Here is a 9144-nt window from a genome sequence, read left to right on the forward strand (position 1 = left end):
ATTGAACAGTGGTTGCTGTTTTTTATTTTAAACAATTTTGATGTATCTATTTTTCTAGTGTAGAAATAATTAGAGCATAGTTCAGTAAATATTAATTGCCATTATTACACAATAATGTACAATGTACAACTATGTAAAACTAGAATATTAAAAATTAATTCTGCTCCATATGTGTCAACGTTGACCTGTATATTTTCATATATTGTCCTCTTCGTCGAGGTCCATGATGCTTCCTCTTTTATAATTACTGTTCCCAGATATGTATTTGTTTATGTTTGTTTACTGCCCTGTTAATTGCCCGACTATCGCATTACTAGTCGCATAGAAACGTACGGATTTAACAGGAAAAACCCGCATCCACCACTGGTCAGTTACCAATTGCGTACTGCCGATATTACTTCTTGAGATCAAAGCGCCGACAGAGGAGTGGTTTTACTGTGACTTCGATTAGGTTTTTGGTGCTTTTTTCCTTGTTATTTTTATTATATTTATCTTTTCTTTATTTATATTCGATTTAGGTTGTTTTTTTTTGCTTCGCAGTTCCATATTTTTAAATTGTGCTTCAGCTTTCTTGCTCTTTCGGCGAATAATATGTCATCTGTAAATACACATTTCTCTGAATTTATCATTTTCATTCTATTCCATCCTGTACAGTATTGTTTAAAGGTTTTCATACATTCTTTCACTATTTCATCAATTACTGTTATAAAAAGTACTATGCTTAAACTACCTCCTTATCTAATTCCTGTAACTCCTGGCGTTGTTTTAAATGGTCACGATTGCATATTTTGTGTCCTTATTTTACCTATTTCTTGTTTTCATATAATATATACTTTTAGTTGCTTTTACCAGTTCTTCACTTACTTGTTTCTTCTTCAGGTTCTCCCATATAGTTTTCATTTCGATTAAATCAAATGCTTTATCCATGTCTATAAAACTTTATTTTTCTTTAAGGCTTTCTCTATTACCTTCATAGTGAATATAATGGCCTTGTGTGTTATATCCTTTTTTGAATCCGCTTTGTAGGTCTTCTAGTTTATGTTCAATTTCTATTCTATCATTCTATTATTGTTTCGTATAGTTTTGCTGCTACACATAATAGGGATATGACTCTATAGTTCTGCAGTCGCTTGTATTTCCCTTCTTGTGCACTGGTAACATTATTGCATTTATGACCATTCTCTCGTCAGTATTTTTTTCTTCCATATTATATTTAGAATGTATAATAATATTTTCTTTGCCTTTTCTCTTGTATATTTTAACATCTCTGGACTAACTTCTTCGTTTCCAGGAGTTTCCCAGTTTTTATATTACTTATTGCCTCCTCTAGTTTTTCTTCCTGTATAGGTTCTGTTTTCTCCATATTTTCCTCTGATCTGACAGTTACGTTGTTTTCATTTTCTAGTGCTTTTCCTTGCTTTCCGTTTAACAGTTGTTCAAAATGCCCTCTCCATTTTTCCAATACTTGTCATCGGTTAATATTGTTTCGTTTTTGGTCATTATTTATTTTAGTTTTATTTCTTTTTTCTTATTAGCCTTTTCAGTGTTCTATAAATAAAATTATTTTCTTTACTGTTTTCTTTCATTTTTTCTTCGAACTTTTCTTTTTCTCATTTTTGACTATTTTTTTAGCTTTTATTGTCTGTATTTTATATCTTTCATATATTTGTTGCGTTGTGTCTTGTGGTTTTGCCGTCTTTATCATTGTTTCTAAACTTTCCCCATTATTCTTCTACTATTTCTGTCATTTCTCCTTCGTTGCCCATTTCGTTCTCTAACTCCTCCTTATATCTGATTTTCGTTGTTTCTTCTCTTAGTTTATATATTTTAATTATATCCAATACAAATAAAAATAGAAAATTTTTATATATTACGTATATTATAGAATTATTGGTATGTTTACTATATTAAAATATACTTCTTTATCTACGACCAAAAATTGAATTAGACTGGACATAAAAATTGCGCGTGTTTTCCCTTCAAAACGTAATGTTCATTAAGTCCTCCTTTTCCCTCACACATACCCGATAATCTGTCGGATGTGCGCTATATAGGGGTCCAGAAAATTCGCTACTTCTAACCAGGATAACAAGTAAAGAACCCTCTTTACTTCAAAAGGACCAGGACGCGTCAAATTATCCTAAACGGGGAAACAGGGGAAATCAAGCTTTGAGTAGAAAACTTGTTTGATCTTCTTCCGTACTGATGGGAATTTTGGCAATGCAACTTGAGATCGATAAAATGCGGAAGTTATACCTGCCGGTGTATACAAAAAATGCATTAAATATTTAGTCGCAGAGAGTGGCATTGTTCGTTATGGGATATGAGAAAGGGAGGCGCAATATTAATATTGACTTTGTTTTTCGGTCTTATAGAACTTGATATTAATTCTACTAAAATATTTATCACGAGCATTATCTGAATAAAAATTAAAATGACTTTCATTTTTCACGGGAAATATAACTTGTTTATACAAATTGTACATACAGAGGCCACTTTGGAGAAAAATACCGAGAGAACTCGATTTTTATTTTTAAATTATGATTTTTTTGACACATATACCAGTGACGTCATCGTGTCATATGAGAATATGCGTCGTGTGCTAGCTCATCTGAAAGAATATTCAATTCTCTATTGAGTAATATAAACATTAGCAGAATTATTTATACTGGATGTCCAAAAAATATTTTTTTAATTAAAATTATTGACACGAACAGGAAAATGTATTTAATTTATGTAATTCAAAATACATTTTACTATTGCCAGAAGACAGGAAAAATATTTGACAAATAAACATTACTTTTCGCCTAAATTAAATGTTTGAACTTGAACTGCCAAGAGGCAGGCGGGTGGCAGCTTAAATATTGAATTTAAGCGAAAAGCAGCGTTTATTTGAATAATAAACATTTTTTCTACGGCCGTGCTAAAAGAGCCATTTTCACGCACGCACTTCGTTTCCGAAAGTTGCACTTTCCCGCACGGCGGCGTGCGTGAAAGTAATTTTTTTCCGCACGGCGTGCGGGAAAGTAAAATACCTTGTAAAATGGCATTATAATTTATTATAATACATGCAATAAACTAATATTTAGATATTATTTACTAATTTATTCCAAATTTATCTTATTGTGTTCATGTTTTAATGAAATTAGCACGATTATTTCATTCATAGGAGATTCTGACCAATAGAAAGCTACAGAAATAAAAATTAAACTGATAATATTTGATAATATCCCGTCGTCAAGTATATTACGTCAGATGCCCTTCGTTGCTACGAAAAAATACATTCGGTGACATTAATGTTTTAAAAATTATAAAAGTGATGACTTTCAACCGTCAAATATTTATAACAACTGTGTGTTTACTTGTACTAATTTGTACTTACATAAATAAATTACAATAAAATTTTGGTTTTGAACAGTTTTATTCAAGAAATAATCGCAACAAATTGCACTCGATCTCTAAAATTATTATCGAATTTTTGCCCTCGTGACACTTTGATATAATTTCACTTCCCTTCGGGTCGTGAAATTAAAACTGTCAAAGTGTCACTCTGGAAAAATTCGATAATTTTAGAGCTCTTGTGCAATTACTATCTACTGATTATTTCATTCATAGGAGATTCTGACCAATGGAAAGCTACAGAAATAAAAATTAAACTGATTATTTTTTGATGATTTTTAACTTCCAATCGTATAGTAAGATATTTGATCACGTGTTTAATTCTGTCCAATCAGATTAAAATTATACTGAGAATTATCTACTGTAGAAAATTACCGAGAGAATTTTTTTAAGTAGATTGTTTCTGTTTAATGGCAACCAGTTTCCTAGTTTTAACAACTGTCACATTTAAGAAAATATCCATAATATTCGTATTAAAAAATAATCTTACGAATATCACACGACAGTAAGAATAAATATGAAAATAATGCTTCATTTTTACTCAAATTTGTTGTCATTGGGCAATAGCCACTCGAGCCCTGCGGGCTCTCGTGTCTATTGCCAGACAACAAATTTTCGAAAAACTGTCGCAATATTTTCAATTTATTCTCACTCTCTTGTGATATTATACCCGATAATTTTTGATAATTTTCCGTCGTCAAGTATATTACGTCACATGCCCTTCGTTGCTATGAAGAAATACATTCAGTGACATTAATGACAATTAATGTTTTAAAAATTATAAAAGTGATGACTTTCAACCGTCAAATATTTATAACAACTGTGTGTTTAATTGTACTAATTTGTACTTACATAAATAAATTACAATAAAATTTTGGTTTGGAACAGTTTTATTCATGAAATAATCGCAACAAATTGCACTCGATCTCTAAAATTTTTATCAAATTTTTGCCCTCGTGACACTTTGACATAATTTCACTCGCTTTCGGCTCGTTAAATTAAAACTGTCAAAGTGTCACTCGGGAAAAATTCAATACATTTAGAGCTCTTGTGCAATTAATACTGATAATTTGATGAAATAAAATTATTTTGACATAATATTTAAAAGTCGGATCAGTAGACAATAGGTTTGTTCTAGCATCAGTTTCAAACGGTTTGAAACCATCAGCGAATAGTGGACCAGCGCGAGTAGAGGGGATAGCACTGGTGACTGTATTATGTTCTCTCACTGACCAACTGTTTGCTGACGGTTTCTGACTAGTTTGACTGTTTGCTAGAACAAACCTAATTACAATGGTTTTGAATCTTCGTCATGGAAACCAATATCGTCGTCGTGGTAACCCATTATATTGAAAGTTTGGTTTTGACAGCCTTGTCAAATAATTAATTTGTGTATTTTCACTTCTAAATAAAAATTGATACAACTCTATTTTTTGTGGCTTTTTTCCAAACATACGGCCCTAGAAAAAATATTGTTTCTAACTCATGAGGAAAGTGTCTTCCCCGCAATGGACTGCTTGCCCGAACTCCGCTATCGCGTCGTTGGCAGTCTCGTGCGTGAAAGTATCACTTTCCGCAGTAGTTAGGAGAATAACTATTTTCTATTTTCTGACAATAATAAGTTATGTTCTGAATTATAGTTATTTTCCTAACAAGTGCAGAAAGTCATTCTTTTCCGCACGCGACTGCAGTTTGCCGAACGACGCGAAGCGGGAGTTCGGCAAGCAGTCGAGTGCGGAAAAGAGACTTTCTGCAAGAGTTAGGAACAATATTTTTTCTAAGAGTCTTTAAAAAATTACCAAATCTTATTCAATTAATTTAATTAATATGAAAATACATACACAAATTAATTCTTTGACAAGGTTGTCAAAACCAAACTTTCAATATAATTAGTTAGCATAACGACGATCTTGGTTTCCATGACGATGATTCAAAACGACCGTTATTGTCTACCGATTTGACTTTTGAATATTATGTCAAAATTATTTTATTTCATCGAATTGACGCGTTAATTTCATTAAAACAGGAACACAATAAGATCTATTTGAAATAAATTAGTAAATAATATCTAAATATTAGTTTATTGCATGTATTATAATTACTTTAAGGCCATATTAACATATCTAAATTAACACGCGTGCGGAAAAGTAAAAACCGCGTGCGGAAAAATAACACGCGTGCGGAAAAGTAACACGCGTACGGAAAAGTGAAGCTTTCTAAACTAAAATGCGTGCGCGAAAGTAGACATTTTTGCACGCTCGTAGAAAAAATAAATTACATACATTCTTCTTTTTGTGTCAATTAATTTAATTCAAAACAAATTATTTTGGACACCCTTGAATTGAATAACCTTTTAAATGAGCTAGCACATGAACCCTATACTCATTTAAAAAAATCATATATTACGTCATCACTCCCAGATGGATGACGTCACGGGGGGCGTAATGAATCTGGTCACATTTGAATACTTTTACCCTCCGGTAAGTGCAGGTAACAAATAAATATGTAAGAAAGTGGTCACAACAAGCGCAGGTACTACGACCCTAATTAGGTAGGCACTAAGCAGGGCCGTGCGGTGCTATGATGCGGTGAGGCAGTCGCATCAGGCGGCATCACAAGTGGGGCGGCATAAACAGTAAAATAAAAAAAAAATGTCAGATTGTGTAAAAATGTTGTCAGAAACTGTAGAAAAAATGAAAAGTTACAGACAATATGGCTAATGACCAAATAAAAATTTAATGAAATTGCAGAAAATTTTGTTCCGAATTTCCAACTGAAAATGAAATTCGAACCAGGAGAAAAAAGCGTTTATTTGACTACGAAAAATCTGTGGACGAGCTCTTAACAGATGAAGCTAAATTTGAAAAAAATTTGTTCATCTATATTTTAGACATTGCCGTTAATGCTTTGATTGATCGATTTTCGCTTCTAGAAACTCATAATAATAAAATTTTAAATTTTTTATCTAATATTTTTAAATTAAGAGAAATAGATTATGAAACACTAGAAAAATATTGTATGAACCTTCATTAAATAATTTCAATAGAAAAAGAAAAAAAATCTGATGATATAATGATATTCTAAAAGAATTGCGTGATATATTTCAAATGATACCATACTCCATGAAACCTTAAGAGGTTTTAACTACTATTTGTGCGAAAATGACCTAATTTCTTTATACCCAAATGTAGTTGTAAACTAAGAATTTTATTAGCACTCCCTGTCTCGGTCGCTAGTGGGGAAAGAAGTTTTTCAAAATTAAAAACTATTTACGAATCTCCATAAGACAAACAAAACTAAAAAATTTAGTAATTATTTCAATAGAGTTCTCACTAGCTACTACACCTATCTAGCCCCACTAGACTACACCTACACCAATCTGATTGACGAGTTTGCCAAAATTAAAGTCAGAAGGGTAAAATTATCATTTTTGTAAATGTTACTTAAGAGCATAAGCGCAAAATTTGCTTGCAATGCTTTTTAAATGCATTCATTTTTTTTCGAATCCTCAAAAAACTAATAAATATTTTTGAAAAATTTAAACGCTGATTGAAAGAATACATTATTAACGAGGACTGAAAGTAGTGAAAGTCCCTTAGAATAAACAAAAGGCTTCTTTTGAATGAGATATTTGATATTAAAAATTACACTCAATTTTCGTTTTTTTTTTTACCTGTAACCTTTTCAAATAGACATTATAGAGATTTTCAGGAACTTTCGGCCCTCGATAATAATGTAATCTTTTATTCTGCATTTATATTTTTCAAAAATACTAATTACTTTTCTCAGGATACGAAAAAAAAATGAATGCATTTAAAAAGCATTGCAAGAAAATTTTGCGCCTACCCACTTAATGTAGTGTTAATACATATATTTCATTTAATTTAAAGTATAATTTTTTAAAATAAAAGTTTTCGTTCATTTTGTGTAGGTTCTTTTAATAAAAATAAAAGTTAAATTTCAATAATATTTAGGGGCGGCATTTCGAAGGCTTGCATCATATTGAAAAGATGTACCGCACGGCTCTGGCACTAAGTACCTTTTAATCTAAATTTAATGACTTTCGTACATATTTAATAACTTTATTTAATATTTTCGGGCGATCCATCAGTTCCAATATAGAGGTTGAAGTGCAAACAAGTGAAAAAATTTTGTTAGCGAATATGTTTTCTAATGTTGAAGTTATGTCGAGTCAGCGAGGGCAGAGCCAAATTTTATATGAACATTATAAATTTTCTATACATCGAACAATTAAAACTGAAATGATTAATGAAATAGTGTGGTGATGTGCCAATCGAAAACGTTCAAAAGTGTTTATTTACACAATGGGCCCGACTGAAAACTTAGTTATTACTTCAGTGAAAGGCCAGCATAATCACCCCTCAGAAACCAAACAAAAAATATCAAGACAAATTGTTACTGCAGCATACAAGAGGAAAGCAGAAAGTGATATAGTGGAAAAACCAGCAAAAATTATTCGAAGTGCTATAGATAAAACAGACCACGTTAGTGTTTTAACCTGCAACGACTTAAAATGTATAAAGGAGAATATGTACAATCAACGTCGAAAAACGTATCCGACTATACCGCGCAACGCAGAGGAAGTACACAAGTTCCTTAGTGATTTTCATCATAATTACAAGACATCCAAAAATGAAGAATTTATTCTATACAATGAATGTTCACAAGGAATAATTGTTTTGGGATGTAAAGCAAATTTAGCAGTATTAGCTAAATCAGAGATTTTATACATGGACGGAACTTTCCAATATTGCACAAAATTTTTTAAACAACTTTTTACTGTGCATGGTTATTTTGATGGACACTACATTCCATTATTATTCTGCTTACTTAAAGATAAGTGCGAGTTAACATACAAGTTGTGCTTACAGGAAGTTAAAAATCTGTGTTCTGAACATAATTTGCTTCTTCGACCCACAAAAATTGTATTAGACTTCGAAACTGCTATTCACAATGCCGTGAAATATGTATGGACTGACATCATAATCCATGGATGCAGATTTCACATAACGCAATCTTGGTGGCGCAAAATTCAAAGTTTAGGCTTATCTTGTGAATATAAAGACAAAAGTTCTGATATCGGAAATTGGTTGCATTTGTGTTTTGGTATGGTTCTCCTAGATAAAAATATTGTTAGTGACTTTTTTGTATTTGAGATGATGGAAGTGATGCCAAATGATACGCGAGTTATACAGTTTGCGGACTATCTAACTGATCATTATATTTCCGAAGAATCTAAATTCGTAGCCCTCTTTTTTGGCCAGTGTGACCAGTTTCGTACATCAAAATCCTCATTACCTGACTGATGTGACCAGATTCGTATCGCCCGTCACGGGTATGATATATGACAAAAAAACATAATTCAAAAATAAAAATGGACCTGTCTCGGTATTTTTCTCCAAAGTGGCCTAATCTCGAATAAATGAATTTATTCCATAATTTTGAACCTCTCTATATTTAGATTTATTCATATGATTGTGTGTGAGACCCTGTATAATGCCATATTGCTATTTTTGTAATCGTTTTACTTTTAAATATTTTAAACAGTGTGTATTTATTCTGTAATACCGGCGAAATTTAGGCCGACCGCACATGGGTCGATCGAAGACACGTCTTGAAGTTCGCGCGTCTTGCTCGTCTTGTACGAACCCTGCGGCACAAGCGATTGCCCTCCGCACACTAGTCGATTCAGTTTGCTTACATCTTCCGACCTGGAGGAACGTA

Source organism: Diabrotica virgifera, chromosome 3 (assembly GCF_917563875.1).
Source record: "Diabrotica virgifera virgifera chromosome 3, PGI_DIABVI_V3a".
Classification (NCBI taxonomy): domain Eukaryota; kingdom Metazoa; phylum Arthropoda; class Insecta; order Coleoptera; family Chrysomelidae; genus Diabrotica; species Diabrotica virgifera.